Source organism: Tursiops truncatus, chromosome 7 (genome assembly GCF_011762595.2).
Source record: "Tursiops truncatus isolate mTurTru1 chromosome 7, mTurTru1.mat.Y, whole genome shotgun sequence".
Taxonomy (NCBI): Eukaryota; Metazoa; Chordata; class Mammalia; order Artiodactyla; family Delphinidae; genus Tursiops; species Tursiops truncatus.
The window spans coordinates 71,584,552-71,603,103 of NC_047040.1; the positions used below are offsets into that span (position 1 = coordinate 71,584,552).

The 18,552-nt window shown below is 35.6% G+C and overlaps 1 protein-coding gene across 22 annotated transcripts in view; it reads left to right on the top strand.

Annotated features, from left to right (window-relative positions):
- The window catches only part of BAZ2B (bromodomain adjacent to zinc finger domain 2B), a 386,914-nt gene that overhangs the window by 49,964 nt on the left and 318,398 nt on the right, over positions 1-18,552 (top strand). For 20 of the 22 annotated variants that reach the window (XM_073807659.1, XM_073807676.1, XM_073807669.1 and 17 more), the window contains exon 3: positions 8,536-8,635. The exons of 1 other annotated variant lie outside the window; for it this stretch is intronic. The gene's annotated coding sequence lies outside the window, so the exon portion shown is untranslated. Of the gene's footprint in view, positions 1-8,532; positions 8,636-18,552 lie in introns of all 22 variants that reach the window. One more of the 22 variants, XM_073807661.1, reaches the window with a different exon arrangement.

Sequence of the window (18,552 nt, forward strand, 5' to 3'; positions counted from 1 at the left end):
CATTTGTTTAACTGTTTTAGGTTGTACTCAGGACACATTACTTTAAAACTACTAATGGAAGCAGCAAATAAATGGTATAAAAATATTTTTACTGATTTTAAGAAACTGCTTGTCAGATGAAACTATTTTAAAGATAGGACTTGCACTTTAAGTCAAACATAGCCACTGGAGTTTTTCTGAACAAGAGTCAATAGAGACTTATAAAGATTGGTGTCAACAACTAACTATTCATACCTAGAATTTTCTGAAGAGGAAATTTAGACATGATTCATAATTTAATTAAAGGCTTCAGATTTTGGTGTTGCTAAATGGGAAGATACACAGTAAGTAGATCAACAAGTGAACAGAATCCTTGTAGAACTTTCTGTGCTAAAATTAATATTTGATTCATATCATAACTAGATATATTGAACAACACTGGTAGGCAAGAGATAATTGAAGTCTTTCACTTAGACAAGCTAATATTTTGTTATATTCTCTAATAAGTTGATATGCTGGGAAATATAAAAATAGATGGATAATAAATCAGTTGGGGAAATATGGAGAATTATTTTTCTGTACATTATTTTAGATAAAAGTGTACCTGAATTGTCCCAGAAAAATAGTTACTTGATCTGTTTTTTAGTATCTCTTTGATGGGCTTTCTTAAGTTTCATAATTCTATAACTGGAAAGGTTTTTTCTTTGTAATGTTTCACTTATGTTGCTATCACATTCTTTACCCTGAACTTATCCTTCATATCCTCACTTGAGTAGAAATGGAGAATAGTTCACTAATGCATACAATTTTTTCTATCTCTGATTGAGGAAACAGAGATTTTAGAGTTGTTTGGCTTGTTCAACATCCATTAAATTACATTCTGTTGGTGCCTTGTTGTACTGAAGAGACTGGGAAGCTGAATATTGCATTTCCTGAATCCCTTGCTGCTAGCATTCTGAATACACATTAGATCCCTCTAATAAAATGCATTCCTGAAAATGTAGAAGGAAGAAGTGAAGTAAAGGCTTCTGCTCCTCTTGGCTGTTGCTGCTAGCCAGCAGGTTCAAGGAGATGTTCAGAGGGGTGGTTCTGGGAGTCATTTTTAAAGGCTTTTTAGAACCTCTTCCTCCAGCCCTTCTTGCAATTTTGTATTCATCTCATTCCCTGTGTCAAATACCTTTGTTATTTGGGAAACAATAGAAGCATTGCCACCAACTCAGGAAAAGATAAGGATGCCTAATATTGCCTTGGAAGTTTTAGAAAGACAAAGAATTTACAGGCATAAAAAATTGGAAAGGAAGAGAAACTGTTTCTGTTTGCAGAGGGAATAATTCTATATCCAAAAAACCCCAAAAGAATTAGTGGAAAACCTAGTGAAAGAATGAGAGAATATAAATATCAGGTTATAAAATCAACATTAAAAAATGAACACTTTTGGGACTTCCCTGGTGGTGCAGTGGTTAAGAATCCGCCTGCCAATGCAGGGGACACGGGTTCGAGCCCTGGTCAAGGAAGATCCCACATGCTGCAGAGCAACTAAGCCCGTGTGCCACAACTACTGAGCCTGTGCTCTAGAGCCCGCAAGCCACAGCTACTGAGCCCATGTGCCAGAACTACTGAAGCCTGCGTGCCTAGAGCCCGTGCTCTACCGCCAGAGAAGCCACCACAATGAGAAGCCCACACACCGCAATGAAGAGTAGTCCCTGCTCGCCACAACTAGAGAAAGCCCATGAGCAGCAAATGAAGACCCAACACAGCCAAAAATAAATAAATTTAAAAAAAAATTAACACCTTCATAGACTCAAAAATAAGCAGTTAGAAGATGTAATGGAAGAGGAGACTAAATTTTTAGTAGCAAGACAAAAATAATGCAAGAAAAAAAATCTAGATATAAACTCAATACAAAATGCCTAAAACCATAAAAAAAAAAAAGAAAAACCACACAGAAGGAGCCTAAAAGAGCCATGAACCAATAGAAAGGCATATTATGTTTTTGGATATAAATTTATTAACATCATTAGAAGGTCAGTTTTTCTTAATTTATAAATTGAAATGTAAACCTCAGTACAAATATCCTCCTTTTTGTTTCTTTAGTTCATAAAGTTTATTAAGAAAAACAAAAAAAGCAAGAATAACCATGAAAATATTATAAAAATGATATTTTAAAAAAATGATACAAATGAACTTATTTGCAAAACAGAAATGACTCAGAGACATACAAAACAAACTTATGGTTACCAAAGGGGAAGGGGAGGAGGGATAAACTAGGAGATTGGGATTAAAATATACACACTACTGTATGTAAAATAGATAACCAACAAGGACCTACTGTATAGCACAGGGAACTAAGTGTCTTGTAATAACCTAGAGTGGAAAAGAATCTAAAAAACAAATATATATGTATATAGGTATAACTGAATCACTTCGCTGTAACCTGAAACTAATACAACATTGTAAATCAACTATATTTCAACCAAAAAAAATTTTTTAAGACAATAGAACATACAGTACAGCTACTATAATTTAAACAATGGTTTCAGCTCGCTAATGCAATAGAAAATCTATAACTAGACCCAATTTGTTAAAATAGCATTTAAAATCAGTGGGGAAAAGAAGGACTTTTAAACAAGTATTGTTGGGATAAACTAGATATACACATAAAGGAACAGCTGTAAGTGAAATGTTTCTCAACCATACACCAGAATAAATTCCAAATTGAACTGTGAAAAATGGAAATGTACAAAGTGAAACCATATAGTTACTAGAAGAAAACATGGATTAATTTCTTTATTACCTAGGAGTGGATAAATCTTTTCTAACCATGATAATAAACTATTGATAAAACTGACTATTAAAATGTTTTAAATCAATAGTTCATGATAATAAAATAAACTATTGATAAAATTGATTATAGAAAAACAAATTTATTTTTCAAAAATAAGTTTTTTGAAAAATAAAAAGCCCAACTTTCAAACTTATAGAAGAATTTTCTTTTATACTTTTCACCTCAATTCATAACTATTAACATTTTCCACATTTGCTTTCTCTCTCTTTCTATAACAGATACATTATTACTATTATTATTATCATCTGTTTAATAATAGTTGCAGGCATCATGACCCCATACCTTTACTTTAACATGTATCTGATAAAAACAAGGATATTCTGTTACATTACTATAGTATAATTATAAAAATCAGGAAATTCACAATTGATAGACTACTAGTATCTAATAATATGCAGTCCTCTTTCAGAATTTGTCACTTTTATCTCAGCTGTTCCTTATAACAATTATTTTTCTCATGTATTGTCATTAATTGTCATGTCTTGTTAGTCTAATCTGGAATACTTCCTTAGCTTTTGTCTTTTATGAAAGTGACATTTTTGAAGTGTAGTCCAATAGTCTATAGAATTTCTTTAAAATTGGGTTTGCCTTATTGTTTTCTCATTAAATTCAGATTATGCATTTTTTCATAGCTTTATTGAAATACATTTCACATACCATAAAATCCACCCACTTAAGTTGTACAGCTTAGTGGTTTTTGATATATTCACAGAGTTGCACAACCATCACTACTGTCTAATTTTAGAATATTTTCAAACTCCAAAATGACATTAGCAGTCATTCTCAATTCCTGCTCTTCTCCCCACCCCTACCATCCCAGTCCTAGGCAACCACTAATTTAGTCTCTATGAATTTGCCTGTTCTAGACACTGCATATAAAAGTAATCACAAAAATGTGGATTTTTTTTTTTTTTTTTTTTTTTACTGGTTTCTCTCACTCAACATAATGATTTCAAGGTTTATCCTTGTTGAAGCATGTACTGGTATGCCAGCCATTCTTTTTTATTACCAATTAATATCCCAGTGTACAGATATACCCCATTTTGTTAATCAGTTCATCAGTTGATGGACATAGGTTGTTTTCACTTCTTGCCCGTTACGAATAGTTTTTTTTTTTTAAAAGAACATTTATTTATTTATTTGTTTGTTTATTGGCTGTGTTGGGTCTTCGTTGCTGCGCGTGGGCTTTCTCTAGTTGTGGCAAGCCGGGGCTACTCTTCGTTGCGATGCGCGGGCTTCTCATTGCGGTGGCTTCTCATTGCAGAGCACGGGCTGTAGGCACGTGGGCTTCAGTAGTTGTGGCTCGCAGGCTGTAGAGCGCAGTCTCAGTAGTTGTGGCGCACAGGCTTAGTTACTCCAGGGCATGTGGGATCTTCCCGGACCAGGGATCGAACCCATGTCCACTGCGTTGGCAGGCGGATTCTTAACCACTGTGCCACCAGGGAAGTCCCTGAGTATGTGTTTTTAATTCTCTTGAGTATGGAGAGTGGAATTTCTGGATCACGTGGTAGTTCTATGTTTAGCATTTTGATGAACTGCCAAACTGTTTTGAAAGCAGCTACACCATTTTACCTTCCCACCGGCAATGTGTTGATATCAGGGTTCCAATTTCTCTGCATCTTCACTGATACTTGTTATTGTCTATCATTTTCATTTGCTATCCTAGTGAGTGTGACGTGGTATCTTATTGGTTTTTATTTGCATTTCCCTAATAACTTATGATATTGAGCATCTTTTCATGTGTTTATTGGCCATTTGCATTTCTTATTTGGAGAAATGTCTATTTAGATTCTTTGCCCATTTTTTATTTTTATTTTTTGGAATGGTAAGTTTTTTATATATTCTGGATAAAAGTCCCTTGTTAGATATATAATTTGCAATTGTTTTATCCCATTTTGTGAGTTGTCTTTTCACTTTCTTACTTGTGTTCTTTGAAGCACAAAAGATTTTTATTTTAATAAGGTCCAATTAATCCATTTTTTTAGTTGCTTTTGCCTTTTTGGTGTTGTATCTAAGAAATTGTTGCCTAACCCAATATAATGAAGATATACTCCTATGTTTTCTTCTAGGAGTTTTATAGTTTTAACTATTATATTTAGGTCTGTGATCCAGTTTGAGTTTGATCCATTTTGAGACCATGTTTAATTTTTGTTTATAGTGTGAGGTAGAGGTCCAACTAAGTATTTTGCATGTGGGTATCCAGTTTCCTTAACACCATTTGTTAAAAATGTTCTTCTTTCCCCATTTAATTCTCTTGGTACTCTTGTAAAAAATCAATTTACCGTAGATATAAGCGTTTAATTTTGGACTCTCAATTCCTTTTCATTGATGTATAAGTCTGTCCTTAGGCCAATACCACACTTTCTTGATTACTCTTGCTTTGTAGTAAGTTTCAAAATTGAGAAGTGTGAGTCTTTCAACCTTGTTCTTTCTTTACAAGATTGTTTTGGTTTTCCTGGGTCCCATATGAATATTAGGATCAACTTGTTGATTTCTGGGAGGAAAAAAAAGCAGCTAGGATTTGGATGGCGATTGTGCTGAATCACTTCATCACTTTGGGGAATATTGCCATTTTAATAATGGTAAGCATTTCAGTTTGTGAACATAGGCTATCTTTCCATTTGTTTAGATCTTAATTTCTTTCAGCAATGTTTTAGAGTTTCAAGTGTACAAGTCTTGCAGTTCTGTTGTTAAATTTTTTTCTAGGTAGCTCATTTTTTTAAAAAATTTATTTATTTATTTTTGGCTGTGTTGGGTCTTCGTTTCTGTGCGTGGGCTTTCTCTAGTTGCAGTGCATGGGGACTACTTTTCATCGCGGTGTGCGGGCCTCTCACTGTCGAGTCCTCTCTTGTCGTGGAGCACAAGCTCCAGACGCTCAGGCTCAGTAGTTGTGGCTCACGGGCCCAGTTGCTCCGCGGCATGTGGGATTTTCCCAGACCAGGGCTTGAACCCGTGTCCCCTGCATTGGCAGGCAGATTCTCAACCACTGCGCCACCAGGGAAGCCCAAGGTAGCTCATTTTTTTAAGTACTTATTTTCTTTCTGTTACAAGATACTCTATGCCTGTCTTGTTCATTTCTTTACCCAGACTTAAAATGAGCCATTTCTCCAAGGAGCCCTGATTCTGTATAATGGGTAATGGTATTTAGAAAACATTATCAGAATGCTCAGTGTGTTCTAAAATACTCATTGTAGAGAGGAAACTAAGGCTCTCTGAGCTTAAATATCTTGTCTGTTGGCCTTCTGCAGATACTATTGTCAAGTAAAATGAGCCAGAATTGTTTGGAGAACACTGCATTCATGTTTGCAGCCAGAATAAACAAGACTGGTCTGGAATATATTATTGTTGTGAGATAGCAAGAATACTTTCCAAGATGTTTAGAAGTACTGACAAAGATGCCAGTTTCAAAGACCTTTTATTGGCTGAATTTTGATAATTTAAATTTGAAAAAGAAGACCATGATTATAATAACTAGAACTAGTTGAATCTGTAAAAAGCCGTAAGTCCATGATAATGCTCAAAAAGAACAGATTGTGTTCCGTAAAATCATACCTATATATGTCTGGGGATCTATGGTCCTCAGTTACAAAATACACAAAAATATATACCTCGTGGCTACTGGCTAAATAACTCATCAAGGATCAAGGAGTAGACTGTGGAGAAATGGATCTGTAACTGTGGTCCTTAGACCATGTTCAGTATAAGAACCTTCCCAATACAAGTGTGGTTGTACATATGTTGAAGGAACCTTCAAGGAAGTCTGCGGCTTAGTTCTGGACAAATGCTCAGGGAAGCTTGGGATTTGACCTATAACTCACCTACCTCTCAGTAAATTCCCCCATGCTAGGTGTACATTGTATACATATATCAGGTTAGCTGGCAAACACTTTCTAGAATCTCAAGCAGTGGGAGAAGTCAGGAAGCTATAACACTCCCCTCCTATCAGGAGTATAAAGTAGGTGCTGCATATCCCTGCAAAAAACCTTCATTCTGTTTGGTTAGTATCACTGGCAACTGTGTATTTCCACGAGGATTCTAGGGACCCAGGATGCTGTACAGGAGGAAGTGTTGTCTAATTTCTATTTTTCCTATTTTAATGAAAGTCATATAGTTCTTTTTGTGTTTATCCTTCCCAATTGACACATTTATAGGAAAGAAAAAGTAGACAATTTTGACAGCTGTTGAAGATTCTTTATGTACAATGTGAGTCTTTGGAACTAGCAATTAGAAGGTTACAATTTGTGTATTAAACTGGTAGAATAATATAAATTAACTAAATGATAATCCTTAAGTGTATCCACAGTTGTTATACCCTTTGATCTTCAGCATTTTTGAAGTGTGTACCATAAATCCCATTGTTTGACTACGAGCGCTCATATTTTTGAGCAAAATTACTATTACTATTTTCCTGTCAACCGGAAATCTATTCTTATATCATATACAAAAGTTTAGAATGTTTATTTATGGAAAATTAAATAGTAATTTCACTATAACATGATAATGATATATTTTTTAAAAAAGGCAAAAGACAAAGGGTTTGTGGGATGAGTGTGATGTGAAGAATTTTCAGGTCACTCTGAGGTCTGACAGAATGATTATATAATTGTGTATTTCCCAAGTGAACCATTCTAAGAGGAGTTGAACAATATTGCATGCAATTGGGATTTGTTGTTTTATAAAAGAATTTATTGATATAATTACAAACTATATCCATGAGAAGTGGCTGTTAGTGAAGAAAATACATGGTGAAAGGCAATTAGCATAAGCATATCCAGTCTTTGATCTTAGTGATATAAATATATTCTTTACTAAGAATATGTGAATCCTTTGTTTCTATTAGTTTGACCAATATCTTGAGTATCTCTGAGCAGAAAACATTCATGTTCACCTGTTGAGCAGGCCTCTGATGACTTCAGGAAGACTAGACAATTTTTTCTTTTGTCTTATTGGTGAAATCACCCCATAAGTTCTAACTATCCTATCTGATTTGTTCTCTTCTTTTTAAAATTGGAACTTTTACCTCTGAACTTACTTAAAAGATATTATACTACTCATTTTAAAAAGGATTTAATGTAGCATCTTCTAGAAGGGGTTAGTTTTTGATGTCTTATGTAGCTACTAAGTATTTTCTATCTTAGTGCATATCTCTCCTTCATGTATTTTTTTTTATTTGGAATGGTCCTTTGGGAGAATTAAAGTATTTTCCAGGAACTCTGATGACTCAGTTGAATTATAAAACATCAACTTGTAAGTGAGCAGCTCTGGTCATTCCAACATGGACAGGTTATGAGTAAAGATAGTAGGAAGGACTAGGTTTAGAGGACTGATATATTGGATATAACAGGAAATCAAGGGATGAGGTGTGTTGCAGTGCAGTTTAGATCCATGAGGGCTATTCTAAGAAAACTATGCCTAGACACATTACAAAATGAAACCCTAAGATGAAGAGAAAATCTTGAAAGCAGACAGAGGAAAGTGATGCTTTACATACAAAAGAACAGTGATTCAAATGCCAACAGATTTTTCATCAGAAATCAGTGGCCATAAACGAAAACAAAAACAACGGAAGAAATCATAGTGGCCAGGAGACTTTAAAACTGAAACTTCAGTCAACCCAAAATTCTGTGTCCAGTGAAAATATCCTTCAGAAATGATGGCAAATTTAACACAATTTTATAAATGGAAAACTAAGAGAAATTTGTCTCCAGCAGACCTGTACTACAAGAAATGGTAGTGGAAGTTCTTCAAAGGAAAAAAGAATATTAACAGAAAAGTTGGATCTTCGGGAGCAAATGAAGAGCATCAGAAATGGTAAATATCTGGATAAAAATAAAAGACTATTTTTATCCTCTTAAGTTCTTTAAAAAAGACCTGTGGATGTTTAAAAGAAAATTATAACATTGTTCTTTGGGGTTTTCAATGTATGCAGAAGTGTATAATAAAACAAATCAATAAGCTGCTAGGAAATATATAAAACTATTTCAGAGTGTGGTTGGGGGGAGGTGGTTAAAGGGACTGTATGCTTGTGAGGTGTCTATATTTTGCATGAAAATGTACAGTATTCTGGTTGAATTCTGATATATTTTCTTAAATAAAATACTAAAAAAATACAGAGATATGTCTTAAAAGTTGATAGAAATATTAAAAGGTAAGATTAAAAATTATTTGTTATATTTTTAAAAGATAAGAAAGAAGAAATAGCAGCAATAACAGCAGAGAGATAGAAAGAATAATAAAATATTGAATGAGATCTGATGATAACAGTAATTATATTAAATATTAAAGGTCTAAACACTGCAATTAAAAAGCAGATGTTGTCAGAGTGGATAAAAAAGGAAGACCAAACTATATACAGCGTACAAGAATTATCTTTTAGGTATAAAAACACACAGGTATGATGAAAGTAAATGAATGGACAAAACTATACCAGGCAAACAATAAGCATTAAAAGCAAGGAATAACTATATTAATATCAGATAAAATAGCTTTCAAGATAGAGGGTATTATCAGAGATAAAGAGGGATATTTCATAATGTTAAAAGGACATTTCAGGGGAAATGGATCAAGATAGCAGAGGAGTAGGATGTGGGGCTCACCTTTTTCCCACAAGATACATCAAAAATACATCTACATGTGGAATGACTCTCCCAGCACAGCTACTGAATGCTGGCAGAAGACCTCAGACCTCCAAAAGGGCAAGAAAATCTCCATGTAACCAGGTAGGACAAAAGAAAAAAGAAAGAAAAGAGCAAAAAAGGAATTGGGATGGAATCTGTGCCCCTGGAAGGGAGCTGTGAAAGAGGAAAAGTTTCCACACACGGGGAAGTCTCCTCACTGGCCGGGAGATCAGCCAGGACAGAGGGGGAGATTTGGAGCCTTGGAGGAGAGCACAGCAACAGGTTTGTGGAGGGCAAAGCTGAGAGAGACCTGCACAGATTAGCAGTGCCAACTGGCATTTCCCAGGCTGAGATGCTTGTCCTTTGGGGCTGGTGGAGGCTGGGTATTGAGGTTCGGGCTTCGGAGGTCAGACACTGGGAAGAGGACTGGGATTGGCTGTGTGAAGACAGCCTGAGGGGGCTAGGGTGTGGTGTACCACATCTGAGGGAATCTGGGAAGAAGATCTCCTTCCCAGAAGGAGAAGGGTGTGCTTGCCATAAGAGTTTCTTTCTCCTTGTGCTCTCAAGTGGCAGGGCACCGTCTACATGAGTGGGGGCAGGCGTGAGCCGTCGCTGCCATCTCAGACTCCAGAGGCAGTGCGGACTGCAGCCTCTGTGGAGGTTCCTGTGAACAGGTGCAGGTCACCGCCTCCACCTTCCCAGAAGCTTGTGCAGCCCACCAACACCAAGTGTCCCGCAACCCTGCACCAACCACTGCCCCTGCCTCCCCTGGGGTGCATGTGATCCATGCCGCTTCTAAGGGTGCTCTGACCTGGCACCAACCACTGCCCCCACCTTCCTGGGAGTATGTGCAGCCAGCTGCCTTCGCCAAGGGACCCATGACCAGGAGCCAACCGCTGCCCCCGCCTTCCTGGGAACGTGTGTGTGGGCCGTGCATCCGCACACCCCTTATCAAGGGGATAATGGCCAACACAGGCTGAGGAAAGAGATGGCAAGCATCCAAACCAAAAACAGCACTCACACCAAAAAAATATTAAACCCACATAAGCTATGCAGACATGCTCCTGCATGTAAATAGCCCTCCAACACTACAGTAGATAATTTGTTTGTCCTAAACTCACAGAGTAAGAGAAATATAAGCAAAATGAAGAAGCAGAGGAACCACTCTCAGTTAAAAGACCAAGAAAATTCCCCTGAAGGAATAAATAATGAAACAGACCTCTTCAGTCTAACAGACACTGAGTTCAAAAAGGAGGTAATGAAAATACTGAAGGAATTAAGAAGGGCTATCAACAGAAATGCAGTTTACTGTAAAAAGGGACTAGAAACTATAAGGAGGAGCCAAGAACAATTAGAAAATTCATTTGCCAAGACGAAAGCTGAGCTCAAGGCAATGAATAGCAGAACGAATAATGCAGAAGAAAGAATAAGTGACATGGAAGATAGAATAATGGAAATTACCCAATTTCCAGACAGAAAATTTCCATTTGACGGAAAGCCAAATTAAAAAAAAAAATGAAAGCAATATAAGAGACACATGGAATAATATAAAGCAGGCCAATCTATGCATAACAGGGATTTCAGAAAGAGAAAAGGGGATTGAAAATGTATATGAAGAAATTATGGCTGAAAACTTCCTACACCTAAAGAAGGAAACAAATATCCAGATACAGGAAGCACAGAGAGTCCCAAACAAGATGAACCCTAACAGACCTACACCAAGACATAGTATAATAAAAATGGCAAAGTTAAAGATAAAGAGAGAATTCTAAAGGCAGCAAGAAAAAAAGAGTTAATTACAAGAGAACCCCCATAAGGCTATCAGCTGTTTTCTCTACAGAAACACTACAGGCCAGAAGGGAGGGGCAAAATATATTCAAAGTCTTGAAAGAGAAAAATCTGCAACCTAGAATACTCTACCCAGCAAGATTATCATTTAGAATGGGAAGAGAAATAAAGAATTTCTCAGACAAGCCAAAACTAAAAGAATACAGCAATACTAAACCTATCCTAAAAGTAATATTGAAAGGTCATCTCTAAATAGAAAAGAAGCAAAAAGATATAGGAAGGAGGAAATCACAATTGGAAAGTAAATCACTTAAATTAACCAGGCTACAGATCAAAAAGAAAAAAACTGTGAAAGCAATGATAAATAAAAGGAACAGCAAAAGGATAAACATGAAGATGTAAACAGGGACATCAAACTCATAAAATGTGGGGAAGGAGAGTAAGAAAATGCATATTCTTTTTTCTTTTTTAGAATGTGTCTAAACATACATGACTATCAGTCTAAAGCAAGCAGATATAGGGAGGGGTTAACATACTTGAAAAACAGGGCAATCACAAATCAAAAATATACAGTAAATTCACAAAAACCAAAAAGAAGAGAACACAAGCATAAAATAAAAGGAAATCATCAAACCATAAAAAGAAAAACAACAAGAAAAAGAAGAGAACAAAGACTACACTTGATCTTAGCCAAAAGGCCGAGAAGCAATTGAGAACAAAGACTAAACAAAGAATCAACTGGAAAACAAGATCTGAAATGGCAGTAAATACATATGTATCAATAATTACCTTAAATATCAATGGACTGAATGCTCCAATCAGAAGACATAGAGTGGCAGACTGGATAAAAAAACAAAAGCCTACAATATGCTGCCTACAAGAGACCCACCTTAGAGCAAAGGACACACATAGTTTGAAACTAAAGGTATGGAAAAAGATATTTCAGGCAAACAGAAATGACAAGAAAGCAGGAGTTGCAATACTCATATAAGACAAAATAGACCTTAAAGTAAAGACTATAAAGAAAGACACTATATAATGATAAAAGGATTAATACAAGAAGAGGATATAACACTTATCAACTTATATGCTACATATAAGCATTTAGAATGCTACACCGAAAAAAACTGCTGAACACATATTCTTTTCATGTGCACGTGGTACATTCCCACATATAGATCATATGATAAAAAAAAACAGATCAACAAATTTGAAAGGAATGAAATTATATAGAATATATTCTCTTAACCCAACACAATTAAAATAGAAGTCAATAACAATAAGATAGGAAAATACAAAGTATTTTGAAATTTAACAACATACTTTGAAATTTAACAACATACTTTTTTCCTTTTCTTTTGGCAGCGCAGCTATGTGGGATATAAAGTTCCCTGACCAGAGATTGAACCTGTGCCCCCTGCAGTGGAAGTGCAGAGTCCTAACCACTGGACTACCAGGGAATGCCCAACAACGTACTTCTAAATAAATTATAGAGCAAAAAAGAAATTAGAAGGGAAATTAGAAAATATTTTGAAGTGAAAGACAGTGAAAACACAACATATAAGAATTTGGGGGAGGGGCTTCCCTGGTGGCACAGTGGTTGAGAGTCCGCCTGCTGATGCAGAGGACACGGGTTCATGCCCCGGTCCGGGAAGATCCCACATGCCGCGGAGCAGCTGGGTACATGAGCCATGGCTGCTGAGCCTGTGCGTCCGGAGCCTGTGCTCCGCAGCGGGAGAGGCCACAACAGTGAGAGGCCCGCGTAGTGCAAAAAAAAAACGAAACTGCTCCCAAAAAAGTACATTAATTTTTTAAAAATTTAAGCAGAGTCATCAGTGATACACACTGTAACATAGACAGATTCTGCAACTTAAGTTCAGGCAAGTTACTGAGACAAAAACTTTCTGGAAAATAAAGCAGAATCCAGAGTTGCTATATGCTCTCTAAAATGTAGTTTCCAAAAATACTAGACATGCAAAAAAAAAAAAAAAGAAACAGTGACACATACCAGAAAATAAGATAGTCAGTAGTAACTAACTCTGGGTCCAAATGTTAGACTTAGCAGACAAAGATCTCAAAGCAACTATTAAAAATATGTTTTTAATATTTAAAAAACTTAAGTTTAAAGAACTAATGGAAAACATAGTAGTAACAACTCAACAAAAAAGGAATCTAAATAGAGAAATACAATCTATAGAAAAAGAACCAAATAGAAATTCTAGAGCTTAAAAATACTGGAAAGTACTGGAATGAAAAATTCACTAGATGGGCTCAGTAGTGAAAAGAAAGACTCCATGAACTTGAAAATTATTAGAAATACCCCAATGCAAGGAATAGGGAGACAAATTGAAGAAAAGTGATAAAAAAGAATCTCAGAGAACTTTAGGATAGTATGAAGTATCCCAACATACATTTAATGGACATGCTAAAATGAGAGGAAGGGTCGGGAGTGGCAGAAAAAATAATTAATGAAAACCCCCCAATTTTGATAAGAACATTAAACTAGAGATTGAAGAAGCTCAACAAACTCCAAATATGAAAAAGACAAGGGATACACCTGGATACTTTACAGTGAAACTGTTGAAAGGCAAAGACAAATAGAAACTCTTGAAAGAAGCAATAGGAAAAAAACTCATCATGAATAAGGGAGCAACAATGTGATTAATAGCTAAGTTCTCTAATCAGAAACAAGAAGAGCATCAAGAAGACAATGTAATGACATATTCAGGGTCCTGGAGTTGAGTCTGGTAGGGGAACTGACAACTAAGAATTCTATATGCAGTAAAATTATCCTTCAGTAATGAAAGTGAAAAACATTCCTTCTAGGAAAACAAAAACTAAGATTTTATTGCTTAGCAGATCTGTACTACAAGCATTACTTAATGAAATTCTTCATCATTACTTAATGATACTTAGCAATAACTCAGAGCCACATGAAGGAATGAAGAGCACTAGCAATGGTACATGTGTGGGTAAATACAAAAGACCATATGATGTTTTTCCTTGTCTTCTTATTTCTTCAAAAACCAAGTGTTTAAAGCAATAATTATAGTACTTTATTGTTGGACATGTATATGAAAGTAATATAATTAATATTAAGATTACTAACGAGGGTGGTTGATATGGACCATATAGGAGCACATTTGCTATAATAGAATTAAGTCAATTATTTATCTGAAATAGATTGTCATAAGTTAAAGATTCATTTTTTAACCCCTAAAACAATGACTAAAAAGAAACTTTACAAAATCAAATAATTTAATCGAAAGAGGAATTACAATGTTACATTGAAAACATACTTATTTTATGTAAAAGACCCTAAAGGAGTAACAGAGGAGCAAAAAAGACATTTAGAAAGCAAATATCAAAATGGACAATAAAATCCAACCATATCAGTAATTACAATACTTGTGAATGGACTTCGATTGAAAGACAAAAATTTACATTTCTTTTCTTTATTCCTGTAAACAGTATTATGACTGTCTTCCATTTGCCTTTCCAGATCCACTCTTCTCCTTAGTATACTTTGCTTTTTACCATAGGAAGCTTATTTGTTTGGATCATATGGGTGTACCCTCTGGCACCTGGTCAGTTTTTACCAATGAGGAGACCCTCAGGAATACTGCAGGGAAGAGTATGTAACAAGCATTTATTTTCCCTGGCTCCCTGTGGGGGCACAGCAGGCTATCTAGGTCTGTACACTGAAAGTGGCCTTTTCTACACTACTCCCTCCTGATTACAGTCACTAACCCCTCTACTTAAACCTACAGGTATAAGGAAAGGGAAAGTTCTTCTGCTGTTAGCCTTGGATTATGGCACTGTCCCCTGTGGTTCCTCTTCACTCTTACTTTTATAAATAGTACCTTTGTACCTTAACCTCCCTTGGATTGTCCCAAGTTGAATATGCCATCTGTGTCCCAAATGAACCCTGGCTGATATATCTATGAATTTTTAGGTAGGATATTTTTTTTTACTCCATATCAGCCATCTTCTTTTAAATCTTTTTCAATGTTATATATATTTTTCTTCATTCTGAAAAATCTTCAAAACTCTCACATCTTTATTCTGTTTTAGTGTGCCTATAATGCATATATTAATTATTTTATTTGTTATTTTGCATTATGTAATTCCTTCTATTGATGAATTGTTTTTCAGTCCATCTTGTCTTTTTAATTTCTATCTTTGCCTCTCCTGTTGCATATTCTTTGAAGTAACCAAGCAGATGAAAACTGTATGTTTACATTCTGTTCAGAGGAAACCATTTATAGAATGTATGCTATTTTACATTTGCCACAGTGTCTTTTCAAAGCAGTCTCCTCTTTCTCCCTCCCTCCCTCCCCCCCGCCCCCCGCTTTCTTCTCATGTAACCCCATCTGACATTTTTTTCAATACACAGCATTGAAGAGGCACCCCTGTATATGTAAATATATATATGTGTATGTATGTGTGTATATATATATATATATATATACACATATATTTATTTATTTATTTATTTATTTATTTTTTTTTGCGGTACGCGGACCTCTCACTGTTGTGGCCTCTCCTGTTGCGGAGCACAGGCTCCAGACGTGCAGGCTCAGCGGCCATGGCTCACGGGCCCAGCCGCTCCGCAGCATGTGGGATCTTCCTGGACCGGGGCACAAACCCGTGTCCCCTGCATCGGCAGGCGGACTCTCAACCACTGCGCCACCAGGGAAGCCCACCCCTGTATATTTTTACTTTAAAACAACTGCTGGGAAATAGCCCTCTAAGCATTAACTTTGAAGGCAAATTTCTACCTCATTTTGAAATACCCATTGACATTTGTCTTGTATGGATTAGTTGACCTGTCATGTGTTTTTTGTCTTGGGTTTTCTGTCTAAGTTAGTGTGAGATCTCAGTTTACAATGCTTAGAATGTATGTGCTATATTCAAGTCTATCTTTCCATCCTTTTCCACTCCAAGTATGCAAAATTTTGTAGGTTTCCACCATGTGCCGCTGCTTCTTTATATTTCATGCTGGCAGTTTTAGTCTCTGAAGATATTACAGACAAAAGAAGCTAAGGTGGAACCTTTGGAATCAACCTTCTGATTCTGGCTGCCTCGGTATATCATTCTGTATAATTGGGAAATGCCTATCTTTTTACTCATCAGTACATTGCAACATGTAGTGGTAGTTGAGTTCTTTTTCTGTCTGTGTTAGTCTGTGCTATTCTTATTCATGGAATGTACTACTGATTCCATTCCCATTTTGTAACAGTGAAAATTCCACTAAAGTTTTATTGTTTAAAGTTTCTGTACTCTTTTAAGTCAACTCCCGTGTCCAGTTACTCTTGCTATTTTGTACTCCATTAACTCCCAAAGAATTTTAGATGAGGAAGAATTCATTAGAGATTATCTAGTAGAATTTTCTATTTGTTGAAGATATAGTAAAGAGGTTAAATTAGGATTCTAGGAACAACCAAATGTAATAAAATACAGGCAGGTCTTCTGTTTGCCAGTCCACTGCCCTTTGCATTATTTCATGCTACATCTTTTATTATTTGAGCTTATTTGTAGTGAATTCCATTAGAAAGAACCCTACTATAGTGATCAACATATCTAGCTTTTAGTTATAGATATGTCATTAATTAGCTGAAAGATTTTGGAAGTCACTGAACTTTATTTGTAATTACAAAATAGATCATATAAGCCAGCTGATCCAGGTTTCCTTTAAGATCTATTTCAGTTTTAAATTCAATTCTAAATGGTTTTCATTTATAAGATGCCAAGCAAAGACTACCTTAAGTTTTGGTGAGAGGGACCAGGTGACTCAAAACTTGTAAGCTACGATTCTTTCCAACTCTTTTATATATTCTTTTAAAGTAAGTATACAATATCTATCTCAACTGTGCACAGTTGAGATTATGCACACATTTGAACAAATTCAAAAATAGTCTAATAGGAGAAATCTTACAGAAATGACATTTTTGAAAAACCACTAATGTCAAATGCTTATCAGGTATTTGTTAGTTAAAATTTTTAAACAGTTTTTTATAAAGAGGTAGTAGTGTAGGAGGTTAGTTGAAAATGCCATCTTGAATACTCAACATCATTAATTATGGTGAAATGTAAACAAAAAGCACTTTACACCCATTAAGGATGGTTACAATATCAAAGACAGAGAGCAGCAAATGATGGTGAGGATGTGGAGAAATTGTAACCCTCATATGTTGCTGGTGGGAATACACACGTTACAGCTACTCTGGACAATAGTTTGGCAGTTCCTCAAAAAGTTAAAAGTATATGACTTAGCAATTTCACTCCAGGTGTATACCCAAGGGAACTGAAAACATAGGTTCACCAAAACCTGTATATGAATGTTTATAGCAATATTATTCATAATAGCCAAAAGGTAGAAACAATCCAAATGTGCATTAGTGGACAAATGGAAAAAGAAAATGTGGTATATCCATACAGTGAAATATTATTCAACAATAAAAGGGAATGAAGTACTGATACATGCTACAATATAGGTGAACCTTAAAAACATTATGCTATGTGAAAGAAGCCAATCACAAAAGACCACATGTTGTATGTTTCCATACATATGTAATGTCCAGAATAAGCAAATCCATAGAGAGAGCAAGTCGATTGGTGGTTGCTAGGAACTGGGTGAAGAGGAGAATTGGTAGTGGCTGCTAATGGGTATAGGATGTCTTTTTAGGGTGATGAAAATCTGGAATTAGACAGTAGTGATGATTGCACAAACTTGTGAATATACTAAAAAACATGGATTTGCATACTTTAAAAGGGTGAAATTTATATTAAGTGATTTATATTTCAATAATAAACATCTAGGAACTTCCCTGGCGGTCCAGTGGTTAAGACTCTGAGCTTCCAATGCAGGGGGCATGGGTTCAATCCCTGGTTGGGGAACTAAGATCCCACATGCTGCGCAGAGTGGCCAAGTAATAATAATAATAACAATAATAATAATAATAAACATCTAAAACATGATAAGGTAGGTCATCACGAAATTGTTCAAAACCAGTGATAAAGAGAAAATCTTGAGAGCAGTTTGAAGAAAAGAGACACATGACTACAGAGCAACAAATATCAGAATTTAAGCAGATATAGCATCAGAAACAATGTAAAGAGGAAGACCATAGACCAGCATCTTTAAAATAAAGAAAATACTTTTAACCGAGAATCCTATACCCAGCAAAAATCTTTGAAACATGAAAGTGAAGTCTTTTATAGATATACAAAAGCTGAAAGACAAGTGATTTTTGATAAAGGTACAGAATCAACTTAATGGAAAAAGGATAGTCTTTTCAGTAGATAGAGCTGGCAAAATTG